This window comes from Zootoca vivipara, chromosome Z1 (genome assembly GCF_965207765.1).
Source record: "Zootoca vivipara chromosome Z1, rZooViv2.hap1.1, whole genome shotgun sequence".
Lineage (NCBI taxonomy): Eukaryota > Metazoa > Chordata > Lepidosauria > Squamata > Lacertidae > Zootoca > Zootoca vivipara.
The window spans coordinates 26,036,489-26,061,140 of record NC_142583.1 but is presented as its reverse complement, the minus strand read 5'-3'; the positions used below and the strand labels follow the sequence as shown (position 1 = coordinate 26,061,140).

General features: G+C 39.2%; 1 protein-coding gene across 5 annotated transcripts in view; it reads left to right on the top strand.

The window, feature by feature from the left end:
- TENM3 (teneurin transmembrane protein 3) overlaps window positions 1–24,652 on the top strand; it is a 1,254,397-nt gene that overhangs the window by 634,547 nt on the left and 595,198 nt on the right. For all 5 annotated transcript variants that reach the window (XM_088659538.1, XM_088659546.1, XM_088659521.1 and 2 more), the window contains exon 5: window positions 10,609–10,767. The gene's annotated coding sequence lies outside the window, so the exon portion shown is untranslated. The remainder of the gene's footprint in view (window positions 1–10,608; window positions 10,768–24,652) is intronic.

Genomic DNA, 24,652 nt, shown 5'->3' with positions numbered 1-24,652 from the left:
CATTAATTTTAGTGAAAACATTCAGACTTGGCAGCAATATACATATTTTCAACTAGGAAGAAGTCCAGAGATGTTTCTTTGGTTAATGAACAGTTGGTACTCTTAACAACTACAATTTAATGGCTCCTAAAAGAACAATTAACAAACAGAATGAAACAATAAGAGATATTAACACCTTGGGGAAATCTACACTTACTACAGAGGTATGGTTTGGGTTTCTAAGCAAGTCGGAAGAGAAAATAATTGCATTGGTTATGTATCTTTCATCTACATTTTCTTTTTTCTTTAGAATAAAAGGCAACTTTTTGTTTCTTCTTTTTCTCTTTGCATACTTTGTTGAAATAGTTCAGTTAAAGCTCATCATATGTTCATAAAAATATTTCAATAACATAAAATTAACAACAACAAATAGAATAGCCATAACTTAGAGAGCCTAACAATATCAATGAAACCTTTGGTTCCAGATCCACTGTCTTTCATTAAGCAGTAGAGGCTGGTGGAACCTTGACTTGGTGGAACCTTGGTGCGACTGCAAGGAGGTCTCCATCCTTTTCCCTTGAAAAAGTAACAGTGGGTACTTAAGTAATACAGCTGTAGAAGTATTTAGCACCTAAAGTTCTGAAGGGGTTTCTGCTGCTACAGCTGCTTCTCTGCTGGGAGAAACAGATGTGGCCCTTCATGTTCCGGTTCTGTCCCTATCCTCCTCTGCAAAGACACAGTGGAATCGTAAACATTGCAATTTTGGAGTGTCTTTTTCTGCAAAGGCCTGGAGCAAACAGCCCTAGAATCTGTTGGAAAAATGGCAAGTTTATCATCAGTTTCCAGTTATGAATTCTGGAGCCAGTAATCTGAGCCCTGGTCACTGGTAGGAAGTCTGCTTGGATTTTGGGAGTACCCAATGCAACTTCCATCATTGCCTATACATTCCTGGGTCAATGCTTCAGTTTGGGTGATGACTGATTTATTGAATTGTTGAGTTGGAAGGGTCCCAAGGATCATCTAGTCCTGCAATGCAAAAATCTCACCTAAAGCATCCATGACAAATGACCATTCAACATCTGCTTAAAACCCTCCAATGAAGGACAGTCCACCACCTTCCAAGGGAGTTCATTTCCTTGCCAAACAGCTCTTGCCATCAGAAAGTTCTTTCTGGTGTTTAGTTGGAATCTCCTTTCTTGTATATTGAAGCCATTGGGCCAGGTCCTACCTTATATCCATAGTTAACAGGTAGGAGGAGACTTTTGTATTGTTTTACAATAAAAACAAAGGGCTTGCCCTGTTTTACTTTCTGGGAGAGAAAGAGGCTGGAGAAAAAGACTAAACCCTGGCTTTGGAGATTTGGATTGTGGGGGGTCATAAACCTAGCAGGGTTATACCCCACTTTGCCTATAAGAGGGACCTCCCCTGCCATTAAGTGACAATAATCTTTTAAATGATTTAAGGAGAAATGAATACATTACACCTAAAACAGTCCCAAAACTGACTTGAAAGAAATGCATTCTTCAAAGCAGTTGTTTCTTCTTTTAATCATTCCATTGGATATAGTTAAATACTTGTCTTAATTCAGAGTGATTTAATACCTTAGTCCTGGGCAGTTCTCCAAGTTGTATTTTCTTATGGCTTCTGAATGAAATAGAACAAGTTGTGCATTAAGTCCTTCTTTACGTCTTGTTAGATTCTGCTTATTTATATAAATATTTCATACTGCTTTTCCACCTGTTTGAAGCTGTACTTCTAAATGTAAATGTAGATTGGACATTTGTCCTTTTTACATTTGAAGTTCCCAGCTCAGTTTTCAAATCTGTCAGGATCTTGTTGGGTTTTTAGACTATTTTCAAATTTGTTATTAATTACTTTCAGCTTTGTATCATTTGTAGATTTTGTGAATCTACTTCATCTAGGTCATTTGTGTGTAGATGATGAACAGTACCAAACCTTATTATTTATTTACTACTTGAAAATTATACATTTATTAGTCCTTGACTGTCTTCCTTCTTTCCTCTTCTGAGGTGATCAAGTTGGCATATACAGTGGTACCTCTACTTACGAAGACGATCCGTTCTGCGGCACTCTTCATAAGTCGAGGTTTTCGGATGTCGAAGTGCCCGTTCTGTGCACGCTCAGCAAAAAGACTTCCAGGGTTGTTGACTTCGTAAGTCAAAACCTTTGGAAGTTGAAGCATTTGTATGTCGAGGTACCACTGTATATAGTTACCTCTATTTCATTTTCACAACAACTCTATGAGGTAGCATGTTCAGATAGACTTGTCTATGGTACCCTAGTGAGCTTCCTGGCTGAGTCGAAATTCCAATACAGTGGAACCTCGGGTTACATGCCATCCTCCTTACGAATGCTTCGAGCAACGAGCTCTGCTAACCCAGAAGTAGATGCTCCTGGTAGCGAACTTTGCCCCAGGATGTGAGCAGAAGTCATGTGCCGGTGGCGCAGCGGCAGCATAAGGCCCCATTAGTGAAAGCGCACCTCATGTTAAGAACAGTTTCGGGTTAAGAATGGACCCCCGGAACGAATTAAGTTAGTAACCGGAGGTACCGCTGTATAGGTCTTTTTAGTCTTAGTCTAACATTCTAGCCAGTACACCATGCTTCTCTTCTACTTGATTCTGAAATTTCCAAGGCTTTTCCTTATAACTCGTGAAATAATTTCCTTGTAAATTTATATAAATGTATATTTTAAATATTCACTAATGTACTTCCTTAACATTTGTACCAGTATCCCTTATTCTTCTTATTCCTATCTGTATTGTTCAAAATAAAATAAAAAAGTTTATGAGTTTATGTCACCTGCATTGTATCCCTTTCTGCTTGAGCCAGCAGCCCACATCTTAAAGGCTCCCCCCCCCTACTATATGCCTCACTGTACATCTGAAATAAACCTGACCCTTAGACTAATAAAAGGAGACTTGGCCAGCAGCCAGGTTATGTGCGGGAACCTGCCTACTGAGCGGTAATTTGCTTCCTTTGTGCTCTGTACCCTGATCTGTGCCTTGGATAGGCCATTTCACAACAGTTGTCAACAGCTTTTTTCATGCCACACTCAGACAAATGAGTTGCCATGGGATAGACAAGCAAAACCATGTATAGAGGTGAGATACACAGCTGCAGGGTATCTACCCTTTGCACTATCCATTTTTCTGCTCACTGTGCTTCCTGCCAGCCCTCTCAAACTGGACTCCACGGTTACCATTGCTATGTCTGGGTGAAAAGGGAGGGGCACCAACCTTCTGGTGTTTGGCACTAGCTTAATGAAAGTGTTAGAAATAGTTAGAACTAACTAGAAATAGTTAGAAATTGGAAAATGTTAGTTTCACTGGATAGTAGCCTATGATGAAATATGTGTTTGTAACCGGCTTGTTATGCTTGGAATCTAACACTTTGTTCCTTGTTTAAAGCACACACTTGTGACCTTCCTTCAATTTCTTAGTCGTCCCCCTATTTATATATTACCATAGTTTTGTATTTCTTAATGATTGTGTACAGCAGGGTTGGTTTTTTTCTTTTTGAGGTTAATATAGATGTTATATAGGAAAGAGTCCTGGCCCAAGTAACACCCGTATTCATTCTGAATTTGCAGAGATGACTTGTGAGGTGTGCAATCCATGAATCTTTTCCTAGAACATTGCACACACTGAAAAGGACATGGCACAGGTGGATGATAGTTGTGCTCCTCTTGAACGAGCATTTTCATAGCTTGGAAATATTTATGAGACAAGCATTGTTTCTAGAGGCCAGGTACAGAGTTCCTTACTAGCAACAGGTTCACTAACTTCAACTCTTCCTGGAAAGGATAGCCTTCCCACAGTGATCTTCTTTTTCCTAGTTTACTTTCCCAGCAGTGATAATGAGATCTGGGCTTAAGGAGGGCACCAATTTGCTACTCCTTTGTCTCATTGTAGCGCTAGCCCTGTTGTCAGGTGAAGTTTGACATGTGGCAATGGGAGAAACAGTCACAACAGGGAACTATGGCTTAATTCAAGCTTTGCATTGGATATGACAAGTAATGAAACACTGAACTGGACTCTATAGAATTTACTATATAAAATCTATTTTTTTCTTAATCATGCAAGTAAGGCAGTATTGTTCCACAAAGTTATTATTTTGGCTTTCTTTTTCTAATCAGGAGTTCGAATGTCTGCACAACCAAAACAAATTAAGTTACAATATAGAAGTGGGATAGGTGAGGAATGTGTGACAAATGGAAAGGATAATTGGGGAGTCTGGGATAGCAAAATGCTGAAGCTGAAGTTATCACATACAGGTGCATCCTTATTTTAAAGTGAGCATCCTCTTTCTTTGTTCATTAGAGTCAGCAGCAGTTGTTGTCTGACAAGCACAAAACACTGAGCTTCGGTTGCCTGATTAATGATTTCCAGCCACCATGTGGGTGCTCTTGATTGCCAAAGAATCGTATACAAAGTAGTTTCAGTGCTGATAAATTCAGGAGCTGTCTTTGTTTATCCCAGAATTGTTGACCATAAGACATTTCCACATGTAATATGCAGCATAATTTTCACCTGTACACAAACCAGCTAATTATATTTTCTCTCATTCTCTGTGTATGTTGCTGTCAAGTCTGTAGAAGCCATTAGTGTCTTGTCCAGAAATAGGATATGTTTGTTGCATTCCAGATTTTCAGCATTTCCCCCCCAAATACGTGGATAAATAGTGATTCAACAGTAGCCAATGTTAATTATACTCAGATTAGACCCATTGAAATAAATGAACCTACTCTATGACTTAGAGTCACCACTCATTGTATTACAGTAAGCACTTTATATTTGATTATCAGATGGATATTAAGGGCAACATGGCCACTCTTCAAGCACCCAATTAGTTATGTAAATCAGTTTTAACATCTCAGACATCGTAAAGCAATATTATTATCATTATAATCATTAATTCAATCTCTTACCTACCTTTCACTGTAAGGTCACAGGGCACGTAACAACAATTTCAAAATAGAATATTAAAAACTGTTCAAAACAATTTACAATCACAGGAATAGGGTTGGTTCTGAAATATACCTCTCAAGTGTCAAAGAGCAAGGCAAATTATGTAAATTTATGCCCAAGGCTAGTTGCTGGAATTCTCCCAGAGGGATATATAGCAGGGACTGAGCTGTCTAGTTCAGACCAAGGACAGAAATGCAGGGGGAAAATCTCACTACCTATGGAAGTGACCTTGATAGGCCAGAGAAAGTCATATGATACTTCCTGCTCTTTTAAAGTACTTTTAGGTCCAGTTTGCTCATCAGTCTGAGCAGTAAAGAGAGATCTGCACAAATGCCTTCACCTTGTTCCTCCTCCCACTGCATCTCCACTTTTGCCTCAGCTCAGACTGCTCATTACTGCCCCTAGTCAATCATGTATGAGAACGGCAAGCCATCACAGTACCAAGGGTGGAAATGTCTTGCATGAAAAAGTGCAGCACACTGTGGCATTTCTTGTCATTAAAAGCAATGTTTCCTAAAGGTGTGTCAGGCTACGCTAGTGAGTTTCAGGAAGATAGGAATGAATAGAATACTGTGATCTCCAATAAAAAACTGAGAAGGAGAATTCCTAGTAAAACGATATGATGAGAAGAGCATGGCAGTAATCACCCCCCCAAAAAAAAAGTTTCATTCATGTATTCAAATACTTCTGAATGGGAACCAGTGCTTTATCAAATCTCTCAATGTTCCTTATTTTTGTATGAAAGTATTTACAATATCTATTGTACCACACAAGGATTTTCTGTCGTTAAGACACATATCAGGCTAGTAGGCATATTTCTTTCATGTGACAAAAGTACATTGAGATGAATCCATCTACTTCTTATAATTATTTCATGGCAGCACATGATGTCCAATGGTTCCCAGCATGAGTCATTTAGAATATTTAGTACCACTGTGTTGACATTCTGCCAGGCACTTGCTGATAGCCGTGTGTAAGGAGTTTTGTTGCTGGATTTGATTCGCCTCAAAGCAGGTCGCAAATCTCAGTTACAGTTCAGTAGATCATCGAGATTTTATTGTTTAAGTTAGCTCTGTTTTTCTGGCTTGCTTCCAAAGCCAAAACTCAGAGCGTGGGTTCAGAGGGAAACATGAAGGGAAGGGCTGAAAAGGCAACCTGCTGCTAATGTGTAATTCGTAACTTGGTTCCGACTTTGACATTGTCCCCTGTGGAATGACAGCAGTTTAAATGGTTATAAAATTCATATCTTTGTTTAGAAGAACAAAGATTTTCTGCCGGTTCTGCAGGTTGATGTGTTTCTCATTCTTGTCATACTCTTAATCAAGGGATACAACTGACGTGAATTGTGCTAAATATTACTAGCAGGAAGCTGCAGATAACAAGGCTCTCAATATAAGTGAAAATGACAAACCACTGGCACACCTTTCCACGTTGAAATAAAAACCACCTACTGTGTCTGTGTGTAAAGAAAATCACAGGTGCTAGAGAAAGGGATATTGGGTACACAAAAACATTTTAGAGAGAGCTACCCTTCTGTTTTTCCCTGCCCCATTTTGTTTCCAGTGGTGGTATGTGTCACTCGGTTTCTTGCAGTAAAGAAATAGTGTGGAAGTAAGGCATAGATCTCCAAACATTTCGTTGCTATGTACCAGGATCACTAGCATGTTTCCACCACATTGTTTGCCTATGTAAGGAACAACAAGACTGTGGGTTACTAAATCTTTCAGGTTACAGAAACTCCATTTGGCTCCGAAAGGCTGCTCCTGTGGTAGACTTTTCTCCCCAGTTGGCCTTAATTATTCAGAAGCACTCTCTGTTTTGAATGTGACCACTCCTGGGATGAAACCATCTGAAGCCCTCTTAAGTCTTTGAGATTTAGAGCTTTCTCAAACTGTTCTAAAAAACCCTGTATTCACCTGTATCAATCAGTGCATGATTATCATGAACAAATCAAGATATAACTGTAAACAAGGTTTTGTTCTTTGTTGGTAATTGTGACTAGATAAGGACTAGATCAGTTGTGAAAAACTGCATTTAATTTGTGCCTTTATTCCCAGAAAGCTGAATCACTCTGGACATGTACTAACATTAAGATACCTTCCCGATCAGGACATTTGGTCTTATCCAGAATGATGATTATAAACTGCTACTGAGCTAAAAGCAGTGTACCATTTCCTATCTCACTTACCTGGGATACTAATTCCCAATAGCTACATCCTTTCTGTGACCTCACATAGAAATACAGATGCTAGACACAAAGGTTGGATGAACTGGACCACATTTATTAATTTTAACATAACACAGAACTGCAATAGGGAACCAAGCGGTGGATACTAACTGCTCATAACAAACTGTGGGTGTGTCAGCTTATCCATACTTGCTGTTTGCCCCTCTCTTTCCAGGTGCAGGTCCGTGCTTAAAAGCTCCATGCCCAAGACTCAACAGCGAAACACAGATCCCCTAGTATTCAGAGGCACCTTAGACACATACGTCTCTATTAAACTTCATGCAGTTATCCTAGCTAGTTACATGGAAGTAATGCCTGTGCAAATGGAGGCAGGGAGGGATAGATGATACTGGAAAAGCTCATTCTGAACCATCCCTGAAGATCCCCAAAGCCAACTGTATCTAGTTTAGAATGAGTTTGGGGAAATAAAACATATAAGTTCGTATTCTGAGCTTTTCCATTCTAAAGCGTTGAAAAGAATATGCTGCCAAGTAGAAATCTGATATTCCTTGTTTCAAAGCTCCTTGTATGGCTTGAGAAACAAATCAGTTCATTTCTAGCTCAGTAAGCTATATCCCTTATTTCCAACACAAAGTATAAATGTTCCTTCAATAGGGACTGCAACTCTCTCTCTGTAGCTTTCTGCTTCAAACATCTAGTAACTATTCAATGTAACAGAAAAGTTATTAAGGTGTTTTTGTGTGTGTGTGTTTTAGTATAAGGGTCATATGTACTCTTAGCTTACTGACTCTTGGCCCACATTCACTCTCAGCCCAAGGAGCCACATGCCAGTGTGTATCTCCACACTTGTGTGTGTGGGGGGGGGGAGTTTCTCTCAGCCATAGGCGCCAGCTCCTGGGGGCTGATGCACCTTCAAACATCTTGAGCAGCTGGTACCTCTGCCCCCAGCCATAATTGGAAGGGAAAATAACAATTTGCCTGGTGGTCACATCCAGCCCCGAAACTGGGAGCTAACCACTCCTGGGGAAAGTTTAAAGGTCTACCTGTGGACTCATAGGTCTGTTGCAGTCTGGATTCCTTGTGTAAATTGTGTTCATAAGTCCAAGTGGTGAAATTGAACCCAACACAATTCCTATCGCTGAACACTTTTGCCATGTCTACAATTACTTGAAAATTGATGGTAAAAGAAATAGGGTAAGAGCCCAAGATGTTATTCTGATAGTGGAAGGTTTGAACATACCTTCCATTTCTTTCTGTGATTGGGAACCTAGTGCTGTCAGGGCTCTTGGCCATGTGGAAAACTGAAAGTGCATTCAGCATAAATGCTTACAATCCCCCTTCAGATTGCTCAACCCAGAAAACCAGGGTGCATGGGACAGGAGTAGCACATTCAGTCTATAGCTCCGCCACATGTAGAATTTAAGAATGCTTGAATAGGGCTTTAAGTTTTACCACCACCTTTGGTGGAAGTGGCAAAGGAACTGCTGTGAGAGGCAAGCAGATTCTGTACTCTGATCCACCCACTCAAATGCCCCTGGAACAAGCTATATCAAGACTTGCCATCAACCTTGGCCTCTAATGCCCATTTTTAAAAAGATGTCTAGGAGGGAGCCAGAAAATTATAGTCTCATTTGCCTACCTTTTGTCCTAGATAATTTGATAGAAAGTATGTTTAAGGAAAAAGATGATCAAGAAAAATCCTGAAGCTGCAGGTGGACTGGTACACTGGTCCAAGAAGTATAAATCTCAGTCCAAACACATTTTGAGCACTAAGTCCATCAGGGAACTATGTAAAAATATTGGTGCCTGCTAAAAAAATTCCTGTTTAGGCAAGTGTACTCGGATGTTTAGAAAGTTGAGGTAATTTTAATCTTAGTATTTTAACTTTTGTAAGTTTTACAGTAGGGCCGTAAATCTTTCTTGATTCTATTGTTTTATCTTTTGTTAACCGCTTTGAGGTTTTTTCAATCAAGCAGCGTATAAATTTTAATGAAATAAATAAATAATATAAAAGTGTCCCCCAGAAAACATTCACATCTCTGAAAACGTATTTAGAAAGACCTGTTCCACAGTTGCCATAGTAGTGACTTGGGGAAAGGTGGGGGTTGTGAGTGAGGTTGGGAATGGACAAACCTTTCAGCCTGACCCTTACTATCTGGGTGGAAAGAGTTGTCACAGAGTGCCTGCATTTTGTTCTGTCAGCTCTGCAGCTGTTATTCGGTACATATCTGGTACACTCTTTAGGTAGTAAATTTATAGCGTACACAATGGTCATGTTTCCCAAAACATCCTTGCTTTTTAATAGTGTGACTGTGAAATACAATAGCAATGAAGAACTTGTATTCTGTTATTTTAGGGCAGCTAGTTAATCTATTCCACATTCTGACGCATCATCCTATTGTGCTATGTCTCCCTGAAACAACTGCCTTTATAATTATTATTAATTATGTCATGTAAAGGGTACACAGTGTACTTTGGCTTCTGTTCTCAGCTGTCTATAATATTTCAGGGCTGAAATCCTCTTTTACTTCCAACTACTAGATTATTATTCCTGAATTTTACTCTTACTGCTCTTCTTGTTTTTAAGGTCTTTTAATGCCCCTGGTTTAGTTTGGTTTTGGCCAGTGACTGAAGAATTTGTTCCTCTCTTTCCAAATGTAAATGCATTTTAATTTCTCCCCCCACCCCTCTTGTTTGCTACATATCAGCTATTAGCTGACATGTTTATTTTCTACAGTCTGGACCAGCTTTTAAAATTTGTTTTGCCTCCTTCAATTTATAAATGTTATAATCAATTATTTAGCTATCATTTCCCATGTGAGTCCTAAGCAGAATAGTTGATAGCCCTCACACAGGCCATTCGAAGAGACAGGCGTCTCTGAAGCAGCTGACACTGGTGAGCCCAGTTAGTTTCCAACCTCTCTTGAGTGCCAGAGTTTTGAGGGCCAGCCAGCAATTGCACATTTCATTCATCACTCAGCCAATGAAAAGGATGTGTTGTGCAAGTCTCTTCACTCCCCTTTGCTGAGTTTGCATTGTTTTGCCCATTGCATATTCAGCCTCAGGGTAGCATTGAAAGAAGAAGCTGGCCATCAGAGAGAAATACCCTCAAACTACAGCAGTGTAATTGCACTCAATCAGCATCAGCTTAGCATCAATAATTAGGCAGGGGCCCAATAATAAAGCTGGCATCTAGGCTAGCCAGTGAAAACATGAGTACTACTATAGAACTTAGACACAAATGCTTTCAGGCAAAATTAACTTCATATGAAGAAACTACTTCTTTAGCTATTACACTTGAATATGAGCAGGCGATTCATTGCATTAACATGGTATTTGTATTAATAATGTCTTCTTTCTCATACTTATTGAAGTTTCAGCTAAATAATTTTATTATTTTGCTTGTGACATGCTGTCTTTTCGAATCTAATTAAAACTTTTCCGTCCTTAGGTGGAAAGAAAACTCTGCAGAGATGAGCTCTTAATTAATGCACAGGGTCCCTGCGAGTCCCACCTCTCAATAGCAGTGATTGACATCCAAGGATACATAAATTACACTAATTGAGCTTTGCATCTACGCAATCTTTCCACAACCAACTCATCGGAGGAGGTAAGTGAGCAGACCAGCATAAAAAGTTACTTCAGCATGCCTGTGTGCTTTCCCTTGGGGGGAAAATATTTCCAGATTACTGAACATATGTTTCTACAGAAGACAGATTTTCTCTTCACTTTCTCTTCACTTTACTTTTTATTTAAAAATATTAGCATCTTAATACAGCCACTTACTCACCACACATATCACGACTGCCGGCAGCAAAATGTTACAAATCAGTCACATTATACAAATAATCACTTGACAATGCTGTTTGATTTTAAATTGTATTGAATCATTCCTTATCTAACTAGGTGGGGATAAAAATTAGTCTTAAGTACAGATAATCTCTGTCAGAGTTTAGAGGCCATGTCACTTACCTCAAAGGTCCTGCTGAAATCACTCAAAATGACACAGATTAAATGAGTCTAGATATATATATTTAAAAGTACTTTTCTTTCAGGCCCAAAGAGTTATGTTCATAAATTTGCTGACATAACTTAGAGTGCTTGCTGGATGTAGATCATCTTTTGCAACTTGGTGTGTAAGGACACATTTGAAGGAGCATGGTAAGCTTAGCATCCAACATATAGTCCCCCAAAATGGCAGAAATATGGCGTAGTATTGATGCAATAACAAATTGCTACGTCATTAGACCCTGCAGAGTGTCACTTTAACATGCCTGCATATCCCACCTGGACGACTTACAAAACAGCATTATTATTATTTTATTTATATTTATTAGTCACCTCATAAAAATTATCTAGGTGGTGTGGAGGTCATATGACATTTTGGCCATGTAATAGCTGGTGTTATCATGGCTGTGCAATGGTAATAAGCCCAGGTCAAGTGGAAAATATAGGTCCCATTTCAACATACACACACACACACACACACATTCAATACAAAGGGTCCCTTTGCCTCTACCAAGGGAATTCTGAGTAGGCCCCCTCAAAATTCTTGAAATTGCCAGATGAGCAGGCTAAGCAAGAGGCCGGAAGTATAGGAAAGAGTGGATATGCTGCAATTGCTAGGCAACTCCCAAGTACTGTCCCCTCACATGCTCATCCAGTTAGCGTCCAAGAGCAGTGTAGTCTTTCCTAGGTAGAAAAACTGCCTGCAGTATAGCACTGAGGTGCATGGGCTTAATTAGGAATCCATTATGGTGTGAGGTTCTACAGCCAGATGATACATTTGTAGTAGAAGCTCTGTGGCATGTGGGCTTCTTGGCACTGATCTATTCCCCATGTGTTTGGCAATGCCACATAAGTTTCTAGCTCTGTAACATCTTCTTTTTTGGCTAGATAAGTTTGTCTAAATCTGCAAAATATTTAGTCTGTTGCTGCTGAATAATTCAAAAAATACCTAAGGATGAATTGTTTGAAATGTCTATAAAGCGTATTTGCATAATATTCTCCCTTTTCGTTTTGGACCAACTGTCCAGTTTTATAGTGCACTTTGATCTTCTTGTTGTAAATGTTGTTTAAAGAATGTGTGGGTAGCATTCATTAAATTTAACTAGACATAAGATTAAGACTGTGGTGCAATGCAGTAAGATGAAATCATTATACCAGCTGGAACAGAGTGGTTAAAAAGATATGATAGAGGGAGCTGGGTTGTATCAAGGCAATATTTGGTAGAAAAGAAAAATTGTAAAAGGAGTTTGGTGAGTGCTGGAAGCAATCAAGAATGAAAATGGATGGAATCCAAAACATGCCTACTTAAAACTTTCTCTGTGGCTTAAGCAACAGCTCCAGCTATAAAGATAATCTGTTTGGTCTGGGAAAATGGCTTTTGTCCAGTTTTGTGCTTTTGTCTAAATAACCTAAGATCATCTTAAAAGCGGTGTTTGCTTTCCTCTGTTTTGACATTTCTTTTCATTCACTAAAATTTTTCCCAGTGCCTTATGTTACATTCTCAGTGATAAGCATGTCTAACTGGTAGAATTTCAGTGCCAGTTTGGCACTTTGAACTTGTGTCCTTATAGCATTCCACTGATGAGATTGTGATTTCCTAGAAGGTTTCTTGTTCTTGATAAATTACAAAAATTGGGGTCTTTTTTTTAGAGGTACCAGAAGGGAAGAATTAAAGTGTGATGTGTTCAGTGCAGGGGAGGGCAGAATATTTATCCCTTTGAAATCCTATAGAAGACACTAACAATAATTGAATATTGTTAGCTCTTAACTCATATATTGGCTTGCGCTTTCCTGCCTGACTCACACCCTTGCACATTAAAAATGCACCCCAAATTCTTCAGCCAAGACAGGACTGAATGGTTCAGCTCATATCAGATAATTTTGAGAGTATAGGTGGGGGAATCATTTTCCTAATCTGGCCTGGGGGAAGAACGTAGTTTGGAAAATCTAATCTGAAGTGATGCTTGAGAAACCTAGCTGTGAACAGGTGGCAAGCCAGAGCTTAAATGGGAGGGAGAAGGCAAGAAGAAGAAGTTGATGGGGATTTGATATCTTTGGTTCAGGGATCAGACTTTATTCCTACGTAACTTATTTTTATTTAGCGTGCAGGAAAACCTGTATATCACTATGAATGCATGTGGTATGGAGAGGCTTATTGCTTCACTCCCCACACTGAGGTAGGAATGAGTATCCCCAGTACACAACCCTGATATGAGCTTTGGGGGGAGGAGTTTCCACTAGCAGTAATGAAGAATTACCCCCCCCCCTTAAGACTCATAGTGCCATAGGGACACCACACTACCTTCACAGTGAGAATTGAACTCCTTTGCCCCTGTAAATTAGTTAAGGAAATGTTGCTGTCTGTTATTTAAGAGAACATTTATTTTGGTTAGTAGGGCTCTGGGCTTGATGCTTTTCTGTGCTGGCAGCTTTGAACAAGCACACGAGGGAAGTATTTTAGTTAAGAGAATCTTTGCTTTGCCAAATGAATTTTTTTAAATGCACATCAAAAGAACTGTGGGACCAACACTTGAAGGATACAAATATGATGCTTACTTCAAGAGAAATCTTTAGGAATATGAAAAATTGCAAGTATACAGATTAACTGAGAATTCATACCATCTGAGTGTTCCTATTTATCAGACGTAGTTCTGGAAGCTGTCACTGATAAATCTTTGTACCTGTTTTGCCCCTTGAAGACCAGTTTTGAATAAAAAATTAAGATTCACCACCTTTCTTTTCACTATGTTAAGCAAACTGACAATTAAAATGAATTACTATGGGCAGTTTACTAATACATCCTGTTTCAGAAACCAAAACACAACACCCTTTACAGAAGAAGATGAAAACTTTCCAGTTGGCCTTTATAGCTGTGCCTTTTGCAGTGGCGTAATTGCAGTGATCAGAAGATGAAGCCACAGTTAAAGGATCAGTGGCTTGTTAGAAATCGGCCAATCCTATGCATAGCAGACAGAGATGAGATATTATAAGTTTATAATATTGGATCTTGGTGAAGCAACAGTGTGTTAAAAGTACACCAGTGTCTGTGAAAAGATTAAGGGTATAAGGTTTACCTTTATCTAGATCAGAAAGAAGCATCATTGTTTGCTTCTAGTTTGATAAGAAAGGTTTTAATGTCCAGAGGCTGAAAAAGCCAGCTATTTGTTTTGTTAGCTATATATCAAGCAAGATCTAAATGACTTCCCAGTGCATATGCCCTCGTTTAGGGAATCTGTGGTTATACAGAAATTGGTACTATTCTCAGGTGGAGAGTTGGAATTGTAACATTGTGCCAAATTCCCATAAGCTGGCACTGCAGTACATGCATTCTCAAAACTCCCGTGGCAGTATATAATTGTTTAGCATTTATGCAGCTATTAATATGACAATAGTTGTGAGCCTTTGCAGCATAAATGTAATTCTCCAAATGTCAAATCAATGCAGTGCTATTTCACTTGACTCAGTGATAGAGAGAGAAACTACATAGAATGGTGGAAATTAGAATATTTGGAGGTGACGAGCGTCTACCCAGTTAGTGCTCTCTTCTAGTGTGTCCAAGTTTTAACTGTCTACTCTCTAAAGGGCTGTTGACAACATCACATTATTTTACTCTGAATTAATTAGTCTGGCATTATCATTACCTTTTGCTCTGTCTTCATACTCACTAATGAATTTGGGCACTTTCTCAGACCATTTAATGCAGGTAAATTAACACCATAAGTCAATGTGTTCAAAAAAATGCATATGGACATACTTCTGTGCATAGGGAGCAGTGCTTGGAGGGTTCATTTTAAAAAGAAATTAGTTATATTTCACCCTCTCCAAAAAGGAATTAATCCCTTTTCAGTTCAATTTATAGATTAATTCATAATTCATTCACAGAATTTTTTCAGCCTTCAGAACTTTACAAGCTGCTCTGCTAAATTATATAATATACATTAAAAGGCTAAGAAAACATTTTCTTATTTTTCCTAATAATTACGATTTTTAAAATTAAATGGCAGCATCACTTTTCAGATAGGTAAAAATGTAAGCACAAGAGCCACAATGAAACAGAAAGTTTCGTACAGCGCATGCAAATGGTAAATGGAGCCAGAGCAAAACTGAGTGAGGATATGCAGGAAAAAGGAGGCAGAGTTTTGAATGTGACTCTTACTTTTGTACAGTAAGCTATTATTCCAGCCACACAAGTGTATATAGGGTGGGGTATAAATAAAAACAAATATTATTTTTATTACTACTACTACTACTACTACTACTACTACTACTATAGACACCAGTACATCTCTCTGTCCTGTGTCCAGGCAAACAAGATGCATTATCACAGTTAACTGACACACTGCAGCCAAGCAAAAGTATTTGAGGGTGCAAAGCAGGGCGAGTGAGAGAGATGAACTGCAGAAAGTGAGTGTGGCCTAAGGAGATTCCAGAGGGCAGGATACACAGTCATGGAGGGTGGCATTCACCCCCCAGGTCTGAGGTTCCCCATCCCTCACATAGATAATCACAATTAGTTCTGTAAGACTGTCACTGGGGGGCAAGAAAATCATTCTACAATGTCATGTTATGCAGGTAAACGTCATTTCACACATATTTGTATCTCCAGCTGCATTGTACCTGAAGCATCAAACATAGTAGAATCAGATGTACAGCCTGTGAAGAAGACTGCAAAGTTTGGCATCTGTTATGGCTAGGCAGAGTGAACATTTTCACCGATGACAGATTTGTTCTGACCTAATCTGTCAAAATCACTGTGCCTGTGTCATTATTCACAGCTGGTGGGCAACTTGTTTTTTTAATGTTTTACGTTCCTTACTGGCATTCTAGTGATTGCAACTAGAAACTATCAAGTTTTGGTACACAGCAGCCCCTTTTGTCATAGACCATTTGATCAAAACCGTGTGGTTTGGTCTTGCAGACCAACATGGCCTACATATTGATATTCAATGTTCACCTGCATCTATACAAGCTTTATAAAGGCATAACATACTTGAAGTTGGAAGAATTAGATGTTGCTCTATGCCTGCTGTTTATGTTTTGTGTATGTGTATGTATGTATTTCTAAAAAGAAAGCAAGGATATTTTCAGCTAAAGAAAGAAAATTCATATTATTTCTGTTCTAAAAACTATTTCCAGTAACTAACATATAACACAGAAGCTATTTGAATATTCGCAACACCAAATGGTTATCACTCATTTGTGTTCTATTAATTTTTTGTTTGAGTTTGTTTCTGTATTATTTTGTCATACTCTGAAAAGATCCAGTTTGTTTTTGCATTCCTGAGAGCCTTTATTTTTACCCCTATGAAATGACAATTACCTAGTCTGTGAGATTCATTAGACTCTGTGTCTTGTGGAATTATTTAGTGGTAGGAAAATTAAGCATTTGCTCATTATGTTGGCAGCTAGTTTAGCTTTAAACTCAGGTGTTCTTGCCTGTAGTTAAAACATAGTTTTGCATTAATTCATAAAAAATATTTTGTATTTGAGCTACAAAAAATATAATCTGTCCATCTAGGTAGATAATTCTTATTTCTTCAAAATAAGCAACTAAAGTATTTACACTAATAGTAATGCAAGCATTTTATGAAACTGGGGAGCTGGGCCAACAGTGAGATATGACAACCTGAATGTGCCAATTAGATCAGAAATTTTATATTTCATAAAGAGTGCATAAAGAGTCAACCTGAGGCACAACTTCCCAGAGCTCAGTTTTGAATTTAGTTTTAAATGCCAGGGCTGAATCCTTGCTCATGTGAAGCAATAGCAACAGAGTGCCCATGAATATATTCAGACAGTATTTTATTCACCACTAGTTAAGGCATTGTACCCCAGTACACATAGGATTGTGGGACCATGTTCTGTTTTCTTGGTTCATCCAGGCTTTGCTTTTGGAGCTTGGATGACCAAGGGATCTGTTCCTCCAGCAGTGAAACAGCTCGGACTGACAGCTGAAGACTGTAGCCCTTCCTGGTTCTCTGCCAGGTCTTGACCTGGGCAGATGCTTACACTTAATTCCTCCGCCGCCCATGTAGCCTCCCATGTACACTTTGTCAGTGGCCATGAAGCTTCTGCCTGCCCCACAGTCTCCTCTGCTCCTGTGATCCTGAAGGGGACAAATGGGAGTCCAAGTGCTAGCCAGGAACCCAGGTAACTCAGAATTGCCTGGAATGGTATCTTTCAGCCATCTGGGGTGTTAATGCTATGAGCCCCTCCATCATAGGCGCATGTTGTATATATGTAAATAAATCATATGCCATAGGGACACCATAGTCTCTGCTGTCCCTCATTCTTAGGAAACTGAACCCCTGGTAAGCGCCCAGAACCCCTGGAATATTGCACTGCTCAGAGATTAGTGTGGTGTGCAACAATATATAATGAACTATAAGAACACTTTTACTTTCATAATTATTTTTCTGATATTAAAAACTGTCCAGTAGCACCTTTTCTGATATGTTCAACTTTGGTGAAATTTTGTTCCTTCACTGTAATTTTTTAGGGTGCTTTTATTCATCATGTGAATTGACTTTCTACTGGTATGACCAAAGGTTGTTTATTTGTGTGAGAACAACTGTGTATATCACAAAACAGATTGATTGCTATAGTGATGCCTGGTATGTCAGCCTAAGGCTGTAACTGACCCTTGTTATTTCTGAGAAAGCAAAAGGGAAATCTCTGCCTGAATTTGCCTGACGCAAAAAGGAGATACAACACATGTCAGACCAGACCCAAGTGGAATTCACCACACCTACTGCAATGTCTCATAAAGAGGCAGAGCATAGTTCTGCAAATAGTGAATCACTTCACAGACATGTTGTGATTCGCTTAAACACCAGAGCTTGGTGCCAGCCACTGCTTATAAGATCAAGAAAAAATTATATAGAGATGTATGAAAAGCTTCAAAGAAATAAAACCCTGTTTTTAAAAAGAAGGGGGGGGGAGCTGCCTTTGAAATGACTTGAGGTTTTTTGCCTCAGTAGGACTTTTCAAATTCCCATAGTATACATTTGCCTTGCAACATTGGAAACAATCCTGACATCACATCACACATCTTCCATGACTTATCCTTTCATTCAAATCTAGTATTCCCTCCCTCTGAATGATGTAAACTATTAAGTGTAAGTTTGGCCTTCAGCTAGCCAACAGGGGAGCTTTTAGCCTGTGCCTACTGATTTCTGATTTTTACTCCCTCCGAGAAGAATGTTGCTATAGTCAATGTAATAGTATCAATCTTATCTTCAATGAGAACCTTGACATGAAAAGTATCAGCAATTCCAGGTTATTCTGTTAATATTGGATTGATTAGATGCTGTCCAACCTGATTATACAGACAACAGTGTAATAAAATTTGTTTCTTACATTCAACATTCTGGGAACATGGGTGTAGCCTATCTTGGTATGGGACACCAGCCAATCTTCCCCTCATCACTTCAGATGGTAAAACATTTAATCTGGCAGTTTTGTTGTTGTTGTTGTTGTTGTTTAGTCGTGTCCGACACTTCGTGACCCCATGGACCATAGCACGCCAGGCACTCCTGTCTTGCACTGCCTCCCGCAGTTTTGTCAAACTCATTTTCGTAGCTTCGAGAACACTGTCCAACCATCTTGTCCTCTGCCGTCCCCTTCTCCTAGTGCCCTCAATCTTTCCCAACATCAGGGTCTTTTCCAAGGATTCTTCTCTTCTCATGAGGTGGCCAAAGTATTGGAGCCTCAGCTTCACGATCTGTCCTTCCAGGGAGCACTCAGGGCTGATTTCCTGAAGAATGGATAGGTTTGATCTTCTTGCAGTCCATGGGACTCTCAAGAGTCTCCTCCAGCACCATAATTCAAAAGCATCAATTCTTCGGCGATCAGCCTTCTTTATGGTCCAGCTCTCATTTCCATACATCACTACTGGGAAAACCATAGCTTTAACTATACGGACCTTTGTCGGCAATGTGATGTCTCTGCTTTTTAAGATGCTGTCTAGGTTTGTCATTGCTTTTCTCCCAAGAAGCAGGCGTCTTTTAATTTCATGACTGCTGTCACCATCTGCAGTGATCAAGGAGCCCAAGAAAGTAAAATCTCTCACTACCTCCATTTCTTCCCCTTCTATTTGCCAGGAGGTGATGGGACCAGTGGCCATGATCTTGGTTTTTTTGATGTTGAGCTTCAGACCATATTTTGTGCTCTCCTCTTTCACCCTCATTAAAAGGTTCTTTAATTCCTCCTCACTTTCTGCCATCAAGGTTGTGTCATCTGCATACCTGAGGTTGTTGATATTTCTTCCGGCAATCTTAATTCCGGCTTGGGATTCATCCAGTCCAGCCTTTCGCATGATGAATTCTGCATATAAGTTAAATAAGCAGGGAGACAATATACAACCTTGTCGTACTCCTTTCCCAATTTTGAACCAATCAGTTGTTCCATATCCAGTTCTAACTGTAGCTTCTTGTCCCACGTAGAGATTTCTAAGGAGACAGATGAGGTGATCAGGCACTCCCATTTCTTTAAGAACTTGCCATAGTTTGCTGTGGTCGATACAGTCAAAGGCTTTTGCATAGTCAATGAAGCAGAAGTAGACATTTTTCTGGAACTCTCTAGCTTTCTCCATAATCCAGCACATGTTTGCTATTTGGTCTCTGGTTTCTCTGCCCCTTCAAAATCTAGCTTGCACTTCTGGGAGTTCTCGGTCCACATACTGCCTGAGCCTGCCTTGTAGAATTTTAAGCATAACCTTGCTAGCGTGTGAAATGAGCGCAATTGTGCGGTAGTTGGAGCATTCTTTGGCACTGCCCTTCTGGCAGTAGCCATGGTCAAATTCTTAAGGTAGGGAGATAACAGAAACCTTGTAGGTATTGGATTCCTGACACAGATGGGCCACAGGTCACATGTGAGTAAGATCATAATCACTAAAGGCAGTATCCCATAACCTCTGTTTCACAGTTTTGAGGGCAGTATCATACCCCAGGTGGGTAAGAAAAGATGGTGAAAGACCTATTGAGGAGGGCTCACATGCCATGGTTTTTGACCAGGATCTGATGTACTCCTCATTTATCAAATGAAGGGCTATTAACCAACTGTTGGCAACACACTGAATTTTAAACTTTAGGTGAAATCCCTATTGCAAAACATATATATATGTAAGATCAACCACACATAAAACACCCATGCTTTCAGATTACCTCACTTCAACTCAAACATTGCTTCCCAATGGTGGCTGTTCAAATGAGGGAATTTTGAGTAGTGTTTTGATTTGTACTGTAAAACTAAACCACAGCTCATGTGTACTTCAGGGTAGTTGCTGAATAACACTCATTAATTTCAAAGGAATTTTGAAGACTGCTTGAAGTACAGGATGTGCAGATTATAGGCCAGGAAGCAGCTTGGCTTTTCTTCACACAAGTGAACAACATGTATACCCAAAGGAAGAATAGGCTGTAAAGGTAAAATATGTCCAGTCAGATAACAATCTATTATAGTAACTGTCCAATTGCTTGTCATGTTAATAAGGAGGTTGCTTTAATTAAGCAATAAGACATGACAGGTGTGAATTACAATCTAATCATTTTTATTCAGGGTATTGTTAGGCAAGAGGCCAAAGGCCAAGTGCCATTCAGTGCGGGTGGCATAAATTATTGCTCGGTAATCTAAACACAATATTGCAATTATAAAAAAAAATGTTTTTTTAATCTTTTTTCAAATAATAATGTAAAGAAATATTTATATAGGTTATATTTTTCACTGAAACTGTGTGGGTCATTGTTCACCCATACACCTCTTTGAAGGCCTCTCATTTGTAAAGCCCTTAAAATTCATCTCAGGTCACAAAGAAAGTAACTTGTTTTAAAAACCTGCATTTTAAAAATCTCTCTTTCTAGCAGCATCAAAGGGGATGTCAATGGGGAAAGAACTGAACAGCAGGAAAGAGAATGTTCCTACTGGTTTTATCTGCTACAGAGCCCTGAAGACAGTAAAACTTCAAATGGAGGCAATCATTTTGAAAAAAGTTTTGCGTTGATATAGTTTTGTCTCCTTCTACTCAGATAGGACTGACAACACCAAAGCAGCTTCTCTCCCCCCACCCCACCCCACCTGTCATGTATGGTACACACCAACCTTTTTTTCATTTACGTGCAATCATTTAAGGTATCTAGACATTATACCTTTTTTGTTATGAACTAACCCATTACCACATTTCCTGCTTTGGATCCCACTTTGATTTCATTCTTCATTTCAAGGTCAGTCTTTGGAGGATGAGCTGGTATCACCATCTGGCATCCACAATTCTGTGAAGGAGTCTGCCCCTTTGTGGGGTTCTCACTTGTTGACTGATATGCTCTCTTTGACATGCAGAGTGGCACCACTTGCCATACGCCCTTACCTGTCATTCCTATTTTTAGAGATAACAGTGTCTCACTGGGTCCCTCCATTCAAGGTTCCATTATGCCCACTATATTTATGCTCTGCTTTGAAACCAAGCTCTACAGTACCACCAGCTTGGCTTGGAAACTTTAAGTGTCATCATATAAATACCTATACAGTGTCTCCCTCCAGATTGTACACTATGGCACTTGGGCTACTTTGAATTGTTATCATATGCCCTTGTACTTTCTTTATTCTACTCCTCTTCCAGCAAAAACATTTTCACAATATATCGTAGCATTATATATCCAAAACTGGACCCTCCTCAGCTCCTGTCGGCTTTTTTCCAGCAATAAACCTAAAAGCTGCTCTGCTGCTATTTTGTTTTATCTCAAAAGCCTGGTTCCATTCTGGTTCAAGTGCAGCCTGGTTTTTTTTTGCACAGGCCTGTCTTGTTGCAAAACATTTCCCGGTACCAGGTAAATCCAAATAACTCTTCCTGACACCACTGTCTGATCCATGCATGTCAGGCTGGTTCTGTACAGGCAAAACTACATTGAACATCCTGGCTTTCAGCCTCTTATTTAGCAACCCAAATCTTTCTTCCAGGGCAGGGCAGGGCAGGGCTGGGCATCATAACCACTGACTGACTCATGACCACTTACTCTTCCCCTGGTCTGTCTGTAAGGTTTTCTAGATGGCACATGATATCTGTAGGTTTCATACAAGGCAGGCAAGTCACGAGGCAGTCAGCATGCATGTCACAAACTCAGCTATGCCTAATGACTGAATTATCTACTACCATAAGCCCTCCACCCCCAAATAACATAGCTGCTCATCCCAAAAATAATTGGTTCCTTCTAAAGGATTTTTTCCTTCTTCTTCTGAGTGTTACCATCCTTCCCCCCAAGACACACTATAACAGCAGAGGAACTGCCACCTTGGCAGTGGAAAGCTGCTACTACATCCCTGAAGGTTTCATTCACCAATTTACCTGCCTCTCTCAGCTTCACCAAGTCAGTTACCTTAGCCTCAAGGAAAGATTTTTTGTTCCCTGAATAACATACAACTAGTGTTCAGCAGGCAAGTAGCTGTACATGTGACACTCTGTACAACATACCGGATATCCTCCACACGCCTGCTGGATTTCTACCTGCATCCCTGTTATCGTTGGCTGTTGATAATTTACTTTGAAGTTTGGGATTTGTTAGGTCAGAATCAGGGAGGGCGTAATCTGGCCTGGCCTGCTCTCCCTACTGCCCAATTTGCCCTGCTGCCTAACTCAGTTCTTACCTTGTTGTTTCATTATTGAGGCCAGTAATGCTGGGATTCCACTCATGGTCATAGAGTTTGTATGATGACCAGGAAAACACTCCATTAAATTAAGTTATGGAACATAATGGGTAATAAAGTGTGTGTAGTATATGCTTTCCTTCCGAAATAGGAATGCGTTAAAGATTTGATTTGCAGTGACCTATCTTCTCACAAAAGAAGAAAGGTAAGGATTTGGATATGGAATCTAAAAATAGTTACATGTTAATTTAATAACTAGGCAGGTTTTATTCCATCTGCCAAGAAGAATTTGAAAACCGTTTCCTGCTGCCACTCAAACTATGGAAATGTAAGACTTTTTCAGTGATGAAATCAAAGAGTCAATGATAAAGTCAGATGTTACAATTTATTTCCTAAGATTCATATCAGTTACCTTGTGTGGTGAGTTGTAAGAGGTTATTTAAAACGGTCTATGCAGAAGAATTGGATGTTTGTCTGTTTTGCTTTGTTATTAATGCCACACATAGAAGGGAACCAATAATATTTTTTCCTGGCTGCATATCAACAACACCACAATTTTGGCAGGCCACCTGAGCTACCTTATACCCCAAACACATAAACCTGGTGTTCTGAATTCATATATTCTATCCTGTCAGGTTGCTGGGGGTCATATACCACCTATATAGCATTTTCAGAAAATTTTCTTTTAATATATAGCAGGTCGTAAATTTCACATCTTTTTGCCACAATCTCCCAATTTTCCATCTGTATGGTATACCCAAAGTCCTTTGCCCATTTAACCATCACATCTTTAATCTCTTCATCCTTTAGTTCCCAATCCAACAATAATCTATAGGTTTTTGATAATATTTTCTTTTTATTTTGTATTAATTCTTTTTCCAATTTCGACATCTTTTTTTCAAACCCAATTTTCCTATCTAGTTTAAACACATCATTCAATTGATGATACTGTAGCCCAGCGGTCAGCAAACTTTTTAGCAGGGGGCCGGTCCACTGTCCCTCAGACCTTGTGGGGGACCAGACTATATTTTTTGCGGGGGGGTTGAATGAATTCCTATGCCCCACAAATAACCCAGAGATGCATTTTAAATAAAAGGACACATTCTACTTATGTAAAAACACGCTGATTCCTGGACCGTCCATGGGTTGGATTTAGAAGGTGATTTGGCCAGATCCAGCTCCAGGGCCTTAGTTTGCCTCCCCATGCTTTAGCCAATCCGTACACAATGTCTTATCTCTTCAAATTTTTAAAATTTAAGCTGATTATGTTCTTCAAACAGGATTTCTTTATAAGTTGCCCAATTTGATTCTATATTTTAATCTGCTCTGAATTTCCATGTCTTTCATAATTTCTTTCCATATCTTCTCATAATTATCCTTAAATAAATTAATATTTTTTGCTGTGATCCAAATTCTTGACTGATGTTAAGTCAGTTCCCTGTTTTGGGATTAGTGTAATAAATGCATTTATTGCACATATATTCTTTCCTGTCATAGTGGCATGCTTTTGAATTAAGATTGGCTTCATAACATGATTACCAGGGTTTGAAGGAGAAAAGGGTATTATTTCACTAAGAATTGGCATGAGGCACAATATATAGTTCACATAGGAAGTTATGTGGTTAATCAGTCCATTTGTATTGTTTATAGGAAATGGCCGTTACAGCAAAAATCACAAAACAAAATTTATGCAAACAAGACAATCCAACAAACAAATTTTCAAAAATGGAAACCATCAAATTATGCAATTATAAAGTATCCCTAATTATTTAAACAAATACAAAAAAAATCCCTTGGTTGTCAGCACTGTTTTGTGTCCAGAAAATAAGTAGCCTGTAACATCCAAGGAA